The following is a 21,325-nucleotide window of genomic DNA, read 5'->3' on the forward strand; positions in this document are numbered from 1 at the left end:
CATGGAATCACCCATTACCAACAGTTCAAAAGACAGATGCAAGAGAACCAGACACAGTGGTCCATGAAAAGAAGACAAAAGTAGCATTAATAATTGTAATCGCTACACCCAGTGGCTACAGTGTCTTACATACAGACAGACACAAAGTTATAAAATATCAGGATTTGCAGGCAGAAATGAGAGCAATGTGGAATAAAGTACCCAGGCAGTTTCAATAGTAGTAGGAGCAACTGGTCTTATAAAAAAAGAATTTACAGTTGTATTTAGATATGTTACCAATACATGTAATTCCATAAAATTGCAGAAAGATTCATTACTGGGCACATTGCGGGTGCTGTGAACAGCACTTCTGGCAGAGATCAAAGATTTAAACAATACTAATTTCATGAACTTTAATCATACTTTGACTTAGGAATGGGGTCCATTCCCATCATAGTATTAGAAACCCAAAAGATATGGAGGAATTAAAATATTATATTTATAAAGTACTAGAAAGTATTCTAAGAACTAAGTCAACATGGAAATGGAGAAATGAGAATCTACCAATAGGGATGGCTGCAATTAGAGATATAGACAGTAGGCAAGAGGGAACTGGAATTTAATGGAAAAACTGGGAAAAGAACCAATGTATTGGAAGCAAATAATTAGAGAGGAAAAGGTAATAGAATGGGAAGATGCTAAGAACTTATTTGGACCGCAGGTTAGAGATTGCCTTCCCTGTCAAGGAATTATAACAGAGTGCAGGCAAAGAGAAAGAAATAGGGGGATCCTAAGCAAAAGACTAGCAATGATTGAGTTTTTAGTAGAATCTAGAAATGAAGCTGCTGTTAAAAAAGGAATAATTAGTACAACATACAAACTATTTCATGATAACTACAGGAATTAATCAGAGTAGGCTAGAAAGGATTGGTGAGAGAGATTGGATAAGCAATTCACAAAGAAACAATAGGGGATATATGTATGTCTCCTAAACATGCAAGAAAGTCTAGAATATTTTGAATCTTTGCTTGGAAGTGTTTACATAGGTATTTTTATATCCCAAGTAGAATCCAAAGAATTTTTCCTCAGGTAGACAGCAAATGTTGGAAGTGTGATGGGGAAGAAAGAGGTAATTGGGAATATATTTTCTGGGAGTGTAATGAGTTGTCAGACTCTAAAGATTCCCTGAAGACTACTCTGTCAGAGATACTGGGTGAGCAAATTGGTGTAACTAAGGAAATGACCTTTTGAGCTATAATACAGAATCGGAATTGCCTAGACCTAATAAGATCTTGCTGAGTCTAATTATGGTGGCTACTAAAAAAGTCATTACCAGGAAATGGAAATCAAAGTCTGAACCAACTATACTAGAAGAAGCGACTAAAGTAACAGAGAAGAAACAACTGCTATTGGGATCTTTAGAAAAGGGTAGGAGCGAATTACATAGAAAAAAATGGGAATCATGTGAACAATCCATGCAGGGAAGGAATGGGGTTTAAAAGAAGGCAGAATTTGAATGAGTTATGTAATGTTTGACTGACAATGATTGGATAGATTATAAGTGATGTATAATGTTTGCAACTAAAATTATCTCAATATGGTTTGGGATGTATAATTTTTGCAAATAAAATTATGTCAATGTGGTTTGTTTTTATTTGTATAAATGTATGATTGCCTGTTATATGTGATAATTTAATAAAGCTGTTTCTTGTTAAAAAAATCATGCATCGAATTTCATTCATATGCCTTCTGCTCCTTCCCTTTTCCAGCACTTTGCATATACCTTGTACTATTTTAGTGCAGCAATCCCTAGATTAAAGATGCCTGTAAGTTCGTGTAGAGGACAAAAACCCTTAGTAGTTAGTGAGTGACTTGCTATAACCAGGATGCATTGCTTGATTCCTTCCACCTATATTTTCCTTAGCAAGTCAGTTAACCAGACAGTACTCCTAGGTTGCCCCTGAAAAGGTACAATTTTACCCAGTGAACTTACTTGGTCAACAAATACATAAATTAAATAAAAAATATGTACTTGAATTAATTAGTTGTATGGCATACATGTCATGATATTTGTTGAATCTGTTGAACTGTATCTCACAGTGAGCTCTCATTTGTCACTAACATCCAATCTGGTCCTATTTGATGAGCAAACATTGGGGCAGATGGGATTTAATGGCATGTGACTTTCATTATAATGGCTATCAATGACTTAAAAGGAACACCAGACCCATGTAGTTATCTTGAAGAGTATAATTTATTTATTTTTTGTCTGTTGCCTGTTGACCGTCAAGCCTTTGCTGTTAATCGGTCATCCTTCACTCCATGTTGGAAAGTTGGCCGCATAAGCTCTCATGCATACAGTTCCTATGATTCTTTTCTTGAGTGGCCAAAACCTTGCCCCGTTGATTGATGTGGGCACATATATTACTGCAGTGGTGCCATGCTCTATCCATGGTCTGGACATGCTTCAACAAATATTCTTCCTAAGAGCTACCCTAACCAGCTTGGGTTCACTAAGCTCACATTCTCTGGTCCTATGGCCATTGTGAACAAAGAAGATTGTACCTGCATGGGAGAAAATGGCCTAACAGGACTACAATCTCCCTTCCCATTGAATGGTCAAGCCAAATTAGACTGTTCACTATCACCTTCTCCACCTGGCTGTTCTAGGGCAAGAGACACTAATCCATCTTGGGTTATCTGGGACATAGTCTGGGCTTTATCTCTCTGTGTCAGGCAGCTGGATGACTTCTTCCCTTTCCTTATAACACACCATTCAAAGTAGCCAACACATTAAATCACCTATAGTTAAACAACGAAAATGCACAACTTGATGTGACTCATGAAGCCCCTTGAAAGGGGAGTTTCAGAACAGATAGTTTGATTTTTATTAAATTGCATTAAATATTATAATGCCAGATTTTAGTGCCATCTAGAAACTATAGCTTCTCTTGAATAACTATCCAGTGTTTTAGAAATCACAGGAAAACTAAAAACATTTCAGTATCCTTTTTATTCAGCTCTGAACATCAAGGCTTACTAGTAGCATCTATCATGATGTCCTTTCAGGTTTTCACAAATGTATTTTGTTGCCTTTCATTACTCCAGGAAAAATAGTCAATTTTTAAAAGCCTGTACATAATTTATTCACTTTTCATCCTATTAATTGTATGCATTTATGTTGTCCACAAATACATGTTTCAAAAATAAACCATCTGCTGTACTTTCATCTCTTTTCAAGTAGGTGTTCTCACTTCTCACTTCCTTTTCTCAACTACAGCAATTTTCTTTGCTTCCTGCTTAGTCTAACTGTTTCACAGTTCCACAAAGAGAAAGCTGATGTGAAACCCCACTCTTTTAATGAACATACCTATATAATGCCTGACCCTCCACTGGTTACTCTCTTTTAATTGTTTTTATTTCTTTGTTGCTTGATGGATTTCATTTTTAACATTTTTTCTTATATTTACTGCTTAGCCTTTATTAAACAGCTTTCTTTGTGTTAGCTGCATTATCCATTCTGTCTCAAGATTTCTTTTATAACTTTCATCATATGATTCTTCTCTTATTATAACCCCCCCCCCCCCAATGTCTGACTCTTGGACTTTGTCATCATGGCCTTCAAAGCTTTTGTCCTTTTGTAACCTTAGTTGCTGCTCTGCTTAGCCTCATCTTTTACAAAAACAGTTTTTTGGCATTTATTGTGCAGATATGAAGTCACTAAAGTTACAGCATTATTCATTTTATGTTACTTTCACAGCACCTGATATCCACATTTATCACAGGAAGGCAGCTTAAAGCCATCATCTTCCAGTAAGCTAAGAACTTGGTTATATTCAACTGGACGTATAAGAGAATTTAAGTACCTTTTTATGCACTTTTTCTTTTAAAAAATACAGTATTTAAATTGATTTAAACTGTGTATGAAGGAGTGTTGAAGGAATTTTTAACTGGTTATTCTGCTCTTCAGTAACTTGAACTAAAAGCTAGTGTTGGCTGAATTTTGTTATTTGCTAGTAATTACAGGTGTGGGGGTAGCCACATTCAGTGATTTCCTGTCCTTGCATATTTAAACTGGTGCATGTGAAATAATTCCTGCTTTAAAACTTCAGCTTGGCAAGCTAAGAACTTGGTTATATTCAACTGGACGTATAAGAGAATTTAAGTACCTTTTTATGCACTTTTTCTTTTAAAAATACAGTATTTAAATTGATTTAAACTGTGTATGAAGGAGTGTTGAAGGAATTTTTAACTGGTTATTCTGCTCTTCAGTAACTTGAACTAAAAGCTAGTGTTGGCTGAATTTTGTTATTTGCTAGTAATTACAGGTGTGGGGGTAGCCACATTCAGTGATTTCCTGTCCTTGCATATTTAAACTGGTGCATGTGAAATAATTCCTGCTTTAAAACTTCAGCTTGGCAAGCTAAGAACTTGGTTATATTCAACTGGACGTATAAGAGAATTTAAGTACCTTTTATGCACTTTTTCTTTTAAAAATACAGTATTTAAATTGATTTAAACTGTGTATGAAGGAGTGTTGAAGGAATTTTTAACTGGTTATTCTGTTCTTCAGTAACTTGAACTAAAAGCTAGTGTTGGCTGAATTTTGTTATTTGCTAGTAATTACAGGTGTGGGGGTAGCCACATTCAGTGATTTCCTGTCCTTGCATATTTAAACTGGTGCATGTGAAATAATTCCTGCTTTAAAACTTCAGCTTGGCAAGCTAAGAACTTGGTTATATTCAACTGGACGTATAAGAGAATTTAAGTACCTTTTTATGCACTTTTCTTTTAAAAATACAGTATTTAAATTGATTTAAACTGTGTATGAAGGAGTGTTGAAGGAATTTTTAACTGGTTATTCTGCTCTTCAGTAACTTGAACTAAAAGCTAGTGTTGGCTGAATTTTGTTATTTGCTAGTAATTACAGGTGTGGGGGTAGCCACATTCAGTGATTTCCTGTCCTTGCATATTTAAACTGGTGCATGTGAAATAATTCCTGCTTTAAAACTTCAGCTTGGCAAGCTAAGAACTTGGTTATATTCAACTGGACGTATAAGAGAATTTAAGTACCTTTTATGCACTTTTTTTTTTAAAAATACAGTATTTAAATTGATTTAAACTGTGTATGAAGGAGTGTTGAAGGAATTTTTAACTGGTTATTCTGCTCTTCAGTTATTCCCACCCACCGCCCTGTTTTTGTTTTGGTGTTAATCTTAGTGGCATTGAAACTGCCGCCCCTCAGCCTGCCTCTGGGCCCATCTCATTTGCTCACTCAACTGAGTGCAGTGAGATCATATTCTGATTTCAGGCACTCCTACTGTGTACAAAGAGAGCATCTGGGAAATAGAAAAAAAAAAAAAAATTAAGCTTATTTCCTGCCTTTCTTGTTAAGTGGTACAGACTATTTGTAGGCTTCTGAGCCCCAAGCCCTTCTGTGTTTGAGGGAAGCCTTCTAGCTTGTTTTTTTTTTTTCTTGTAACTAGCCAGTTTTCTAGTTTCAGCACTCAAATCTGTTTCTTTGATCTCAGCACTTGTTCAGAAAAAAAAAAAAAAAAAAAAAAAAAAAAAATTTCATCTGCTTTTACTGTACTTGTGTTTCTACCTACTTCTTTTTACTTTTGCATCATCTTAAAATACTCAATTGTATTTATTACTGCTTGGTGTAACTCATTCTAAGCCTTTTGGTTTAAACACTTGGGCTTCGGACCAGTTAGTTGTTTTGCACTGAGAGGTTTGTGGTCTGCACTGTTGTGGCAGAACAGGTAGCTTACATCCTTCTAGGTTGAGAACTGCTGATTGAGGGCTCAGTGTCTGTTATTCTAAAAGTGTATTAATTCTGGTTTAAGCACTTGGGCTTTCAAGCCAGTTATTTTACATTAAGAGGGTTCGTGGTCTGCACTCTTGTGGGAGGAGAGGCTGGACTCTGCCCTTCTGAGCTGGGAATTTCTGGTTAAAGGCTTATAGTGCATGCATATCTGAACTGTTTCTTACTGAAGTTGGTGCCTTGTTTGCTGTGGCATAGACTGGATTCGGGCCTGCTGGATCTAGCTTTGTTTGTGTAACTTGAGCACTAATCCAGACATTCTCTAAAGTATTCAATGGTATTTATTACTGCTTGGTTGTAACTTGATTAAAGTGTAGCTATCATTCAAGTCTTTTGGATTAAGCACTTGGGCTTCAGACCAGTTGTTTTACATTAGGAAGGTTTGTGGCAAGCACTGTGGTGGCAGGACAGGTAGCTTTCATCCTTCTAAGTTGGGAACTGCTGATTGAGAGCCCAGTGTCCAAGTGTATTAGTTCTGGTTTAGGCACTTGGGCTTCAGGCCAGTTATTTTACATTAAGAAGGTTCGTGGACTGCACTCTTGTGGGAGAAGAGGCTGGACTCTGCCCTTCTGAGCTGGGAATTTTCTGGTTAAAGGTTTATAGTGCCTGAATATTTGAACTGTATCTTACTGAAATTGGTTCACCTTGTTTGCTCTAGCATAGACTAGATCCAGGCCTACTGAATCTAGCTTTGTTTATATACTTGTTGTTTGTTTGCTTGTTATTTCCTGGAAGCTAATTCACCTAATACGCAACTTCTCAGCTTCTGTGGATCACTAGTGATATCTGCATTGCTTACTGTACTTATTTCCTTGTTTCACTTGAAAGAAAGTTACTGTTTGTCGTTTTGCATTTAGTTACTTGTATCACATTGCACTCAAGTTACCTGGCACTTGCTCACTAAAGCAATTATATAAGTCAGCACTAAAAATTAAAAGCACTACACCCTCACTCCCCACTGGCCCTTGTTTTCAATTAAGGATTTCCCAATATTATTCTAGCATGTCCAAAGGTCAGTTGTCAATCTCCTCTCCGGTCCAGCTGGTGAATCTGGGAATCTTGAGGCAATGTTATAACTGCCTCATGTACACAGACAACCCTCTCCTCCTCCCACATAACACAAATACTTGCGAGAGATGCAGCTATTTAGCCAAACTGGAGGCTGAGCTCTCTCAACTCAGGACTGGCAAGACCAGACAGGAGGAGAAGGCAACTACACACACCACAAAACCAGCCTCACATAATGCTACCACTCCACTGAATCAAACACATAAACACACAAAGACATACTCGAGGCTCTGAGTAAAATTTACCTAAACAGCAGAGGCCTCCAAAGCAGACACCCAAACAACTGCTACCTCAAGACACCCCACAAGCAACACATAAACCACAAAAGCAGTGTGCAAAGCAGTCACAGCCCTTAAGGCCAAATACAACACCAAACATACTTGTCATAGGTGACTCCATAGTCAGACACACTGACGTCCCACTCACCAGGCTGAAAAAGGAGAGGGTCACAGTAAGCTGCCTATCGGGTGCTAGAATCCGCCACATAACACAAGCACTCGGGTCACTCCACAGCAAGTACAAATATGACACAGTCATTGTCCATGCTGGTGTGAACGACCTGAGACGTACCTCCCTGGACTGCATGAAAAGAGACATAGAGGAGCTCTCTGATTATGTAGCCCAGGCAGGTATGACCCTAACCCTGAGCAGTATCCTTCCTTCACCAAGAATGATGCCACAATATAGAGACAAGATGATCAGCTTTAACAATTGGCTTAATGTCTGGTGTCATTCAAAGGGGATCCAGTGTCTGTCTGCCTGGGATGACATGCTTGACAAGCCACGCTGCTTCAAGGGACGGCTTGCACCTGTCACCCTGGGATTCCAGATATTGGCTAAGGCTCTTGCCACCCCATAGTGCCTTTTTAGGCAAGGCTCAAATTCTAAACCTACCACCCTAGAAAACAAAAATGGGAAGAAATTGAGGGTAATGCTGCTCAATGCCAGAAGTCTAAATCTCAAAATGCACGCTCGAGGCCCTTCTCAGTATGGAGAACATCGATGTCTGTGCTGTAACTGAAACCTGGTTCAAGGCTCCTGAGAGCACCCGGCACTATTAGGTTTTACCTCATATCATGCGTTCCGGCCCCAAAACCCGGACCACTCCACAAAAGGAGGGGTGTATCCATATTCATAAAGGATACTCACACCTCCAGGTTGGTGGCAACGCATGAAGCTCGGAAACCATCCAGGTGCAACTAACAATAGGCAAAACTGCTCTACAAATTGTAGCATGCTACAGGCCACCCTCTCAAACTCAGGAACCCCACACAGCCTTCCTGAAGACACTGGAGGGTATAAATGTATCTCCAAACACCATCATATTGGGTGACTTCAACTACCCGAATATAGACTGGGAACATTACTCAAGCCCTAACTTTCTAGCCCAACGGTTCCTGGAGTTCATAAATTCAAATGCCATGGAACAGCTAGTCACTGTTCCCACGAGAGGAGAAAATATACTAGATCTCATTGTCACAAACATGGGGACAAAATGCTCCACACCGGAAGTATATCCCTCATTGGTGAGATCTGATCATAAACTAATCTCACTGGAAATCCACATCCCGCCCCACCCCAAACAAAAAGACCATAGTGAAGAACTTCTCTAAAGCAAACTTCACACTACTCAAGACTGGTGTGGTATCCTTCAAGGCCCCTGAGTCAGAGGAAACCACAACCCAAGCTGCGGAAGCCCTTACAAATGCCTTCTATGAACACCTCCAGGACTGCATGGATCAGGCAATCCCAAATAAAACCAAGACTCTTTCCACAAAGGGCAAACGTCCAGTCTGGTGGACCCCAGCCATTAACAAACTTTACAATAAGAGGAGAAAGCTATTACATGATAGAACAAAATCCATAAAAGGGAAGTCACCCCTGATCATTATTAGTAAAAAATACGAGCACTCATAAAATCAACTAAGGCCAATTTTGAGAGAAAAATTGCCATGGATTCAAAGGACAATCATAAGGCCTTTTTCAGCTATGTTAGGAACCTGGGTGGAAACTCACAGATATGCTCAGAATTAGTCCAAAATGATACAAAAATCACTGAACCCACAGACATTGCCAACATACTGGCAGACAGGTTCAGTGCAAACTTCACCCTCTCCCCTAAAGGAGAGATAACTATCCCAGCCGAGTGTAGCCTCCCGGACATCTCAAATGCGCAGGTGAAAGCTGCTCTCTCTAAAGCTAAAAACACAGCATCAATGGGACGGATGGTGTCCCCGGCTGTGTGCTACACGAGCTAAATGAGGAATTAAACCCGCACATAAGGCAGCTGTTTAATCTCAGCCTTACCACAGGATACGTGCCCAAGGAGTGGCGACGGCAACTGTGGTCCCACTCCACAAAGGTGGCGCCTCACGGACCCTGGTAATTACGCCCCATAAGCTTAACAAGTCTAGTCTGCAAAGCTATGGAGAGGATCATAATGGAGCTCATAAACAAAGATATAGGGGACTTGCAGACATTGGACCCGACCCAGTTTGGCTTTGTCAAGGGAAGATCATGCCTTTTGAACTTGGTCGACTTCTTGAAATAGTCACCAAGGCCATTGATGAGGAAAGGCAGTCCATACAGCCTACCTTGACCTTGCAAAGGCTTTCGACACAATACCCCACTCGGGTATTGTAGAAAAACTTACCAGCTTAAATGTAAACCCATATGTCACAAGATGGGTTGCAAACTGGCTTAAGGACAGAACCCACAGGGTTAGAGTTGCTGGCGCTGTGTCAGACTCCAAGCCGGTCACAAGTGGTGTCCCACAGGGCTCGGTCCTTGGCCCCTATTGTTTGGCATCTACTTCTCAGTACTACAGGCCAACATCGGAGGACTTTGGCTGACAAAGTTTGCAGTTGACTGCAAACTGGCGGCCATAGTGGAAAGTGCATCGGACACTGATATCCTTCAGAAGGGACTCACGGAAAGAGATAGCTGGTGCCAGAGCCATGGCCTGAAGTTAAACGCCAAAAAATGTATAGTCATACCCTTCGGGAAAAACAAGGTAACCCCAAGCTACCATATAGGTGGCAATCCACTAAGCACAGAAGAGGTTATCAGGGACCTGGGGACCCAGGTTGACAGTGGCCTTTCTTTTGACACTCACATTGCTAAAGTGGTTAGAAAGACCTTCTACATTGCCCACCTGATCATGAAGGGATTCACATCCAGATCTAGTGAGGTCATTGTTCCCCTGTACTCTTCACTTATCAGACCAATGATCGAGTACAATGCCCCATTCGGGATGTATCTCACCCGACATCTGCAGCAATTGGAGAGACCCCAAAAGTTCCTCACCAAAAGGATAAAGGGACTCCAAAATCTGTCATATGCTGCCAGATTGAAGAAACTCCAGCTCTATTCAGTCGCATACCGTCTGCTCAGAGGTGACATGTGCCTGACATACAAGGCCATGTCCAACCCGGAATTAATGGACATGCTCCACCTCAAAAATCCAAATCCACCAAAACCACTAGAGCAAGCGACTTAAACCTTAGCACGGATATAAATAGGATGTGCTGGAGGGATAGATTTATCACTCAGAGACTCCCTATGCTGTGGAATAAAATCCCGGTCCATGTGAGGCAGAGCACCTCGCTGACTCTGTTCAAGAGAAATCTAGACCTGTGGATGGGAGATCGTAGGTTTACCCCGGGAATCATCTCTGGGTCACTGCTGGACAGAGGCACAACAAACTAATGGGCACAGTATTTTTTCATATAAGGGGTGGCGTAAGCCACAATAATTTGGGCTAGGCTTATAAATGCCTTAGGGCAGATAGCCTAGTATAAACCTATGAACCTATTCAACAATTTCCAAACATTTCTACCACTATATTACTCTTTTTTCATAATATTACTTAAGTATAATAGAGTTCTTACATGTTACTATGTTTATTTTCAGTATTCACTATTAAATTTTCAGTCATAGCTCGAGTAACATTCCAGAATGAAAATGGGAAACAGCTACGAACATGCATACCTGTGATATTCATAACAGCATTCTCAAATGCCCAGGATATGCATTTTAATAAATATGTGACAACTAATAAGGATGTAATCTAAAATATGTAGGACATTATAATGCCAGATCAACAGGAGTAACACTTTATCTTGAAAGTGAAAACAGCTTAATTTTAAATCCCAAATTGGCATTTACAATGCAATATGCTGTAGAAAAAAGACAAGCATAAACAGAATGAAGATAGGAAACAGAGAGAGAGCATCACTGAGATATGCTGCAGTACATGCTACAATAATCAACAGAACAATGGCTAGAATAAGAAAGGGGCAGATGCAAGATGGCTGCCACATCAGTCGATACAACACTTGCATATAGGGTAAGAGGACACAATAACATACACTCTGTTGGGCATTGCTGCTTGCATATGCAGCTGACTATCTTCCAGTGAATCTAGATTGCTGCACCATTCTGAAATGTGCAATCTAACAATCTATGTCTGTTTTATGGGTGTATGCTTTCTAAAATATGTTGATTAACATTTATCATCACTGCATGTGCACATGCAATAGTTAAAGACCATCTTCACTCTGTCTTCAGTAAGTGTGCACTGCTTGAAGTTTGTCAGACAAAAACATTTACACCCTTAAAATCAAGGACAAAAACATACATCATATTTTATGAAGACTGAATTAAATTACTGGATATTACTCATAATTGTGTTTCATTTCCTTGTGATGTGTTTTTTTTCCTTAAGCATTGCAGCAAGTAATAGATGAAAAGATGTTTGATGAAGCTCTTCAGACATATCTTAACTTGGTAAGCACCAATAATACAAGAACTTAACAACAGATAGATACATCTCTCCATTTTCTGTGAGACAGAAGATATACATCTGCACCATTCTGTTCTGAAAGCTTGTCTACTTCTCTTCAGAGTTGCCTGCCCATCTGATACTGACAGCACAATATTGCTGCCAAGCAAAGTCCATGAAACATTTATTGCATAGTGCTGGGAAATGCATCTTCATTTATCAAACCTGACAACAGTATAAGTGTAATAAAGGGTCTGTATATTATTTTGGAAGTTTTGTACTGCACCACTAAGCTTCTTATGACAAATGAAGCTTTTGACTGAAATGGTAGCAGGTGCATGTTTTAAGATGTTATGACAGAGTTACAAATGTGAATGTTATTTCATTATTCATAGATTATAGATTCATAGATTATAGATAGATTAGATTATTAGATTCATAGATTATTTGTCTAATTAATCCACAAAGTACTAAACACTGGTTCACCATACAGAAACATAACAGAGTTGTATAATGAGGGAAAGGGTGCTGTATACAAATTTGCAAATCCAACTCAGTAAGTTGCAACACATAAGACTATTAAAACTTTTAATGTGGCAGAAAATTAATTGCTACAGTTACAGGCCCTGAATTTGTTACCTGTTCAACAAAGAGTAATGCTACTTGATCACTTTAGAACAGTGAGGATGTTATGTGCAATGTAATAGTCACATACTTGTTTTTTTTCTAAAGGACACTGATAATTCATTTAGATCTCACCAGATGTCATATTAAAGATCTTGTATTAATCCACTGAAATAAACTTTGTAAAAATATATAACCATATAAATTATTGGCTAGGCTTATAAGGGCCTTCGGGCCAATAGCCTAATATCTTCCTATGAACCTATATAGATGGTTTTGTTATAAGCTACTTTTATTATGTCTAAATTATTACTTTACAGTGGATAATGACATATTTTTTTGACACTGTAACTATTTTTCTCAAATTCACTGTCAAATATTCACCGTTGCTGCCTTGATCTCTATGCACAAATATACTCAGTTATCTGAATTGTGAGTTGCCATCTCTCCAAACTACAAGGGCAAACTGAGAAGGGTACCTTCAATGTATCAGTTCAGTTCTACCTTTTGTCTAGAATGTGGTTACCGTGCCTCTTCATTTCTCTGAGCCCTAAATCTTATATGTTATTAAAAATCTTCTGACAAATTTAACAACACCTGACTTGGAGCATGTCATATCAATGGTTCTGCAAAAGATGTATTATGAGACTATTCCAGGTCATACGATTGCAAAATCATGTATATTGCAAGTTCAAAGAGACACCAGAGACTGGACTTATACAAAAGCAAATGGCAATTCAGTAATCCATATAGTCCAATAACACAGAATGACTGCCCTCATGGCTTTCGGTTCAAAATAAAGTAAACGCAGTACATTTATTTATTTATGACCAACAATCTTTGGTCCACACAGCCCTTCTAGGATACAGACTACCTTTTGAGAAAAGAAAGTTCAAGACTGCTGGCCTCTTTTATGCCCATCTTCTAGGTGGATAAACAGGTACTCATGCAAGATATATATGCCACAGGATAGCGCCGACTAGCCTCTTACACTTCACACACTTGTAGTGCCTACTTCAGATGATAGTCTAAATGAAGGATAAACTTCCTGGTTTGCTTATTTCTGGCAAATTCCTTATAGATAACATTAGTTGACAATGCATGAATTTAATGAAAAATGTTACCATGGTTTGTTTTCTTTTCTATTAATTAATGCATGTGTGCTTATGTCTTTGTTAATATAAGAATTTAATAAAGGTGCTACAATTAGTTTGCAATTAAGACTTTGTTATCTAGCTAACCACTGCAAAAATATTCTCATGCTTCATAATGCAGTGCATTAAAGGCACAATTTACACATTCATTATACACTTTTAAAGACATATTATGCATTTTTCAGTCAACATGTTAAAAATTACCCCCTGGCAGCCCCAAACCCTGAATTTTCAACCCATAGTGATAGGTTACAGGCGTCCCTGTGGACTATGATGTTTGAGGATGACATTGTGATCTGTACTGAGAGTAGGGAACAGGTTAAGGAGACCCTGGAGAGATGGAGATATGCTCTAGAGAGAAGAGGAATGAAGGTCAACAGGATTAAGACAGAATATATGTGTGTGAATGAGAGGGAGGATAGAGGAATGGTGAGTATGTAGGAAGTAGAGTTTGCAAAGGTGGGTGAGTTTAAATACTTGGGATCAACAGTTCAGAGTAATGACGCGTGTGGGGGGGAGGTGAAGAAGAGAGTATAGGTAGAATGGGGAGGGTGCAGAAGAGTGTCAGGAGTGATTTGTGACAGACGAGTACCATTTGAGGGAAGGTCTACAAGAAGGTAATGAGGCCAGCTATGTTATATGGGTTGGAGACAGTGGCATTGACAAAAAGGCAGGAGTCAGAGCTGGAGGTGGCAGAGTTAAAGATGTTAAGATTTGCATTGGTTGTGACAAGAATGGACAGGATTACGAATCAGTATATTAGAGGGTCAGCTCAGGTTGAACGGTTTGAGACAAAGCCAGAGAGATGAGATTACATTGGTCTGGACATGTGCTGAGGAGGGTTGCTGGGTATATTGGGAAAAGGATGTTAAGGATGGAGCTGCCAGGCAAAAGGAAAAGAGGAAAGTCTAAGATAAGGTTTATGGATGTGGTGAGAGAGGACATGCAGGTGGTTGTTGTGAAAGAGCAAGATGCAGAGGACAGGAAGAAATGGAAACAGTTGATCTGCTGTGGTGGCCCCTGATGGGATCAGCCAAAAGAAGAAGAAGAAGAAGAAGAAGAAGAGTGATAGGTTACAGGCCCTGAACATCCCATCAGTATTTCATTTGGTTCGGTTAGATTGGCATATGGGTCCTTGTATCCTTAAAAGGTTGGTGAGACATACCCATGAGCACTATTTCATACTGCCATCTTCCCAAACAACCATTGCATGATCTGTTACCACACTGTAGTGCTTGTCTAACAAATATTATTTTCAGGCATAGAAAACTCACATGCAAAGGGATTTCTCTGAGGGTCATTTAGTTAGAAGGTACAGCATGATAGTAAACTCAAAGGGAAGGTGGTAACTGGATATAAGTGAATGTTTCAGAATTAAATGTAGGTTGGAGATTCATTGTATTCATAAATAATGCTATATTTTAACCTGATAGGTGACTGCAAACTATATAGGTTGTGTAGATGCCTGTTTATTGGATGAGAGTTTATTTTCATAGAGATATATAATAAGATCTGCAGCATATTAATAATCTTATTAAGCATATTACCAAATTATAGTTTTGCCATGTATATTACCTGGTAGTAATCTTACCATGTTTATTATCAGATTATACTTTTTACTTTGTATATTACCTGATTATATTCTTAAAATGTATATTACCAGATTAGACCTTTATTCACTTCTGACATGTTTATTCCTAGTCTCCTCTCACCCACACAAACCTGTCTCCTTACTTTTCTGCTGTCAGAGATCTACCAGCAATTTCAAAACTGACCTCTACTTCACTCCCCACAACCCCTTCTTAATTTCAGAAAGCTTTTTCTCAAAGGTTTCTGCCTTATAAAAACTATATGATTCTCACAGCCTTTATACTGCATATATGGACTAATGGGATCATAGGTAAGTACTAGGCTAGCTGATCTTGTGGGCCATGTTTAGCCTACCAATTTCCCTCAAAGCTGAGAATGAAGCCCTATATCTTGTGCGTCTGAGGTGTAAACACCTTAACCATTATTCCAACCCCCAAACCAACTATAAAGACATTTTAATATTGCTACTTATTCTTGTAAGCTTTAAACACAACAATGCTGTATAATAAATTACTTGTACAAGTTGCTTTCTTAGTTGTATGTATATCTGAAATAATGTTTGTTTAGTATAATATATCTGCAGTGCCATGCTGGCATGAGTCTTGCTTGAGAAAAGGTATTTGGATCAATGCACTTACCTGATTAGCAAATACAGAGGAAAAATAATTAAATTGTGATATAACTAATATTTTCTTAAATACTGAAACCCTAAGTGCTGAGTGAAAGCTTTTATATTTCTTTTAATGAAAGTTTTTTTTTTGTAATTCACAATTGCTAACATATATTTTATTATTTGATAGAGCAGAACTACTCTGTATAAAGAATAGCAGGTTTATAACAATATATTTTCAGAATAAAACTGCAGCCATGTACTCATGTTCCTAGAAAAGTCCTAAGAATAGCAAAAACCATATTAGTAATCTTCAGAGAATTTAAGAAGTCTGTACACTAAGGATGAATTAAAAAAAAAATAAAGCACAAGAAAGTGCATTGACACATGAACACAGGAGCACAGTGTTCATTTCAGAGAATTTAACTGTTGAGATTATACATGATGAAAAAAACTTTTTAATGTTCTCTGTGCTGCTGAGAAACTCACAGTATCCCTTTTGAGTTTTGCAAAACAACTTTTTAAAATGCATTTTCAGTAGTTTATTACAGTTCAGACTTGGTAGTTAACACTAAAAGTAGAAAAACTGTGCCCTGAAGACCAGTTTAATGTGCATACCGTGCAAGTTATTATTAGAATTAATGTTATCATAGGGCATGTTATTGCAAACTGCTTTCACATATCTTTCAAGTTTATCTATCTTTTCTACTACCATAGACATAACATTTCTTATAAGGTGGAGTCAAAAAAGACATGGAAACAGATCTGATGCTCACTGCTGTCTCCTTACGTCAAAGCAGTCACATCTGGAATAAAGTTTGTTGATAAGTGAATAGAAAATTATTTTATTACTGCCCAAACACAAGTCTGTCATGCACACAGAAGACATACTCATGTAGCAGCACTTAGTTATGGTCATTAACACTGCCTACCAACTAAATAATTCCCACTGATGGTTTCAGCTAATTGGTTTATACTATCTTCAAATGCAGGAGAGGTGTTAAAATATGTATAGGTTCATAGGCTAATACTAAGCCAACTGACCTTGTGAGCCATTTTAAGCCTAGCCAATTATCCCTTGTGAGGCTCAAACCGTGCACTTTGCGTTTGTAAGGCAAACACCGTAACCATTAGGCCACCCTCCTACCCTGTGCTCTTCCTTTTCTGCCTTTTTTCTTTTTAGAACAATTGTTTGCATTCTTACCACTGAGGAACTGATAATTAGTCCATGTAGAATGTTGCAGAATAGGTGCCTGCATAACTTGAAGTCTATGTCATAGAAAATTAAAGTGTTTCATTACTGTATCCAGTACACTATGCAATAATAAGAAAGAAAAGTCTGAAAAAAATAAAGAAATAATTATAATAAAATATGTACAAAAGCAACGGCACGAACCAGGCAATATCCAGGGAAGAGGCAGAAGCACAAAAGTCAGTGTTGCTGTACAAGTACAAAAGTCAGTAATGCTGTATAAAAGCACAACAGTCAATAATGCTGTATGAAATCATTCATCATTCATCATGGCAAGGAATCCAAGAACCATGCAAGAAGTCTTCAAATAATAAAAACAATATTGTTTTTATTATTTGAAGAGATTTCATACAGCATTATTGACTGTTGTGCTTTTATACAGCATTACTGACTTTTGTGCTTATACAGCGACATTGACTTTTGTGCTTCTGCCTCTTGTCTGGATATTGCCTGGTTCGTTCCATTGCTTTTGTACATATTTTATTTTTGCCAGTTATTATCTAGCAACGGAAGATTTACCTCTTGTGCTGCTGGTTATAATTATTATACTACTAAAGTATTATAATAGCTTATTAAGATATTTGGACAAGAATAATGTCAGACATGGATGCAACATGTTCATTTTGTGTTCCTCAGTAGTTACAAAAACTATAAAACAAACAAAAAAAAAATCTGCATTAGTTCTTTACAGAATGAATAATTAAAAAAAAAATACTTCATTGCAGAAATCCAAGGGTTTGGATTCAGTGACACTCTCAATACTTTGTATAAAAAGAAGACCTGAAAGTGCATTGCATGTAACACTCACACATGCACATCAGGCAGTATCACGATTATGTCAAGGATTGTAACTGTATCAGCATAATGTGAATTAAATGGCATTGAGCTGTGTTGAATACACCATTCATATATATGTTATACTGAGCTGTCCAATACACCATTCATAGCAATGTTATACTGAGCTGTCGAACACACCATTCATATCAATATTATACTGAGCTGTCGAATACACAATTCATATCAATGTTACACTGAGCTTTCAAATGCACCATTCATATCAGAGTTATACAGAACTGTTGAATGCACCATTCATATCAATGTTATACTGAGGAGTTGAACACACCATTCATATAAATGTCATACTCAGATGTCGAATACACCATTCACATCGATATTATACTGAGTTGTCAAAGACACCATTCACATCAATATTATACTGAGCTGTCGAATACACCATTCATATCAATATTATACTGAGCTGTCAAACACACCGTTCATATAAATATCATACTCAGCTGTCGAATACACCATTCACATCAATGTTATACTGAGCTGTCGAATGCAGCATTCATATCAATGTTACACTGAGCTGTCAAACACACTGTTCATATCAATATTATACTGAGCTGTTGAATACACCATTTATATCAATGTTACACTGAGCTTTCGAATGCACCATTCATATCAGAGTTATACAGAACTGCTGAATGCACCATTCATATTAATGTTACACTCAGGAGTTGAACACACCATTCATATAAATGTCATACTCAGATGTCGAATACACCATTCACATCAATATTATACTGAGGTGTTGAAGACACCATTCACATCAATGTTATACTGAGCTGTCGAATACACCATTCATATCAATGTCACACTGAGCTGTCGAACACACCATTTACATCAGTGTTATATTGAGCTGTTTAATACAACATTCATATCAATGTCATACTGACCTGTCGAATACACCATTCATATCAGTGTTATACTGGGCTATCGAATACACCATATCAGTGCTATACTGAGCTGCTGAATACTCCCTTCATATCAGTTGTGTAGAGAGTAACAGTGGATTGTGTAGTGCAGCAGGCGCAGCTGTCGAATACACCATTCACATCAATGTTATACTGAGCTGTCGAACAGACCATTCATATCAATATTATAGTGAGCTGTCAAATACACCATTCATATCAATGTTATACTGAGCTGTCGAACAGACCATTCATATCAATATTATAGTGAGCTGTCAAATGCACCATTCATATCAATGTTATACTGAGCTGTCGAATACGGCAGTCGCATCAATCTTATACTGAGCTGTCGAACACACCATTCATATCAATGTTATCCTGAGCTGTCGAACACACCATTCATATCAATATTATAGTGAGCTGTCAAATACACCATTCATATCAATGTTAGACTGAGCTGTCGAATACGCCAGTCACATCAATGTTATACTGAGCTGTCGAACACACCATTCATATCAATGTTATACTGAGCTATAGAATACACCAGTCACATCAATGTTACACTGAGTTGTCGAACATACCATTCATATCAGTATTATAGTGGATGTCAAATACACCATTCATATCAATGTTATACTGTGCTGTCGAGTATGCCAGTCACATCAATGTTATACTGAGCTGTCGAACACGCCATTCATATCAATGTCATACTGAGCTGTTAAATACACCATTCATATCAATGTCATACTGAGCTGTCAAACACACCATTCATATCAATGTCATACTGAGCTGTTGAATACACCATTCATATCAATGCTATACTGAGCTGTCAAATACACCATTCATATGAATGTTACACTGAGCTGTCTAACACACCGTTCATATCAATATTACACTGAGCTGTCAAATACACCATTCATATCAGTGTTATACTGAGCTGTCGAATACACCATTCATATCAATGTTACAATGAGCTTTCAAATGCACCATTCATATGAGTTATACAGAACTGTCGAATACACCATTCATATCAGTGTTACACTGAGGTGTCAAACACACTGTTCATATAAATGTCATACTCAGCTGTCGAATACACCATTCACAGCAATATTATACTGAGGTGTTGAAGACACCATTCACATCAATGTTATACTGAGCTGTTGAATGCACCATTCATATCAATGTTACAATGAGCTGTCGAACACACCATTTACATCAGTGTTATACTGAACTGTTGAATACATCATTCATATCAATGTCATACTGAGCTGTCAAATACACCATTCATATCAATGCTATACTGAGCTGTCGAATCCACCATTCATATCAATGTTACACTAAGCTTTCCAATACACCATTCATAGCAATGTTATACTGAGCTGTCGAAAATACCGTTCATATCAATATTATACTGAGCTGTCGAACACACCATTCATATCAGTGTTACACTGAGCTGTCGAACACACCATTCATATCAATATTATACTGAGCTGTGGAATACACCATTCATATCAATGTTACACTGAGCTGTCCAATACACCATTCATAGCAATGTTATTCTGAGCTGTCGAACACACCGTTCATATCAATATTATACTGAGCTGTCGAATACACAATTCATATCAATATTATACTGAGCTGTCAAATGCACCATTCATATCAATGTCATACTGAGCTGTTGAATACACCAGTCACATCAATGTTATACTGAGCTGTTGAACACACCATTCATATCAATATTATACTGAGCTGTCAAATACACCATCCATATCAATGTCATACTGAGCTGTTGAATACACCATTCATATCAATGCTATACTGAGCTGTCAAATACACCATTCATATCAATGTTACACGGAGCTGTCCAATACACCATTCATAGCAATGTTATACTGAGCTGTCGAACACACCATTCATATCAATATTATACTGAGCTGTCGAATACACCATTCATATCAATGTCATACTGAGCTGCTGAATCCTCCCTTCATATCAGTTGTGTGGAGAGTAACAGTGGACTGGGTAGTGCAGCAGGCACAGCTGTCGAATACACCATTCACATCAATGTTATACTAAGCTGTCAAATACGCCGTTCATGTCAATGCTATATAGAGCTGCTGAATCCTCCCTGCGTATCAGTTATGTAGAGAGTAACAGTGGATTGTGCAGTGCGGCAGACACAGCTATCAAATACACCATTCACATCAATGTTATATTGAGCTTTTGAATACATCATTCATATTAATGTTATATTGAGCTTTCGAATGCACCATTCATATCAATGTTACACTGAGGTGTCAAACACACCATTCATATAAATGTCATACTCAGCTGTCAAATAGACCATTCACATCAATATTATACTGAGGTATCGAAGACACCATTCACATCAATGTTATACTGAGCTATCAAATACACCAATCATATCAATGTTACACTGAGCTTTCAAACACACCATTTACATTAGTGTTATACTGAGCTGTTGATTACATCATTCATATCAATGATATACTGACCTGTCGAATACACCATTCATATCAATGTTATACTGAGCTGTCGAACACACCATTCATATCAATATTATGCTGAACTGTAGAACACACCATTCATATCACTGTTATACTGAGCTGTCGAATACACCATTCATATCAATGCTATACTGAGCTGCTGAATCCTCCCTTCAT

This window comes from Protopterus annectens, chromosome 1.part1, assembly GCF_019279795.1.
Source record: "Protopterus annectens isolate FY-2018-M chromosome 1.part1, PAN1.0, whole genome shotgun sequence".
NCBI lineage: Eukaryota > Metazoa > Chordata > Ceratodontiformes > Protopteridae > Protopterus > Protopterus annectens.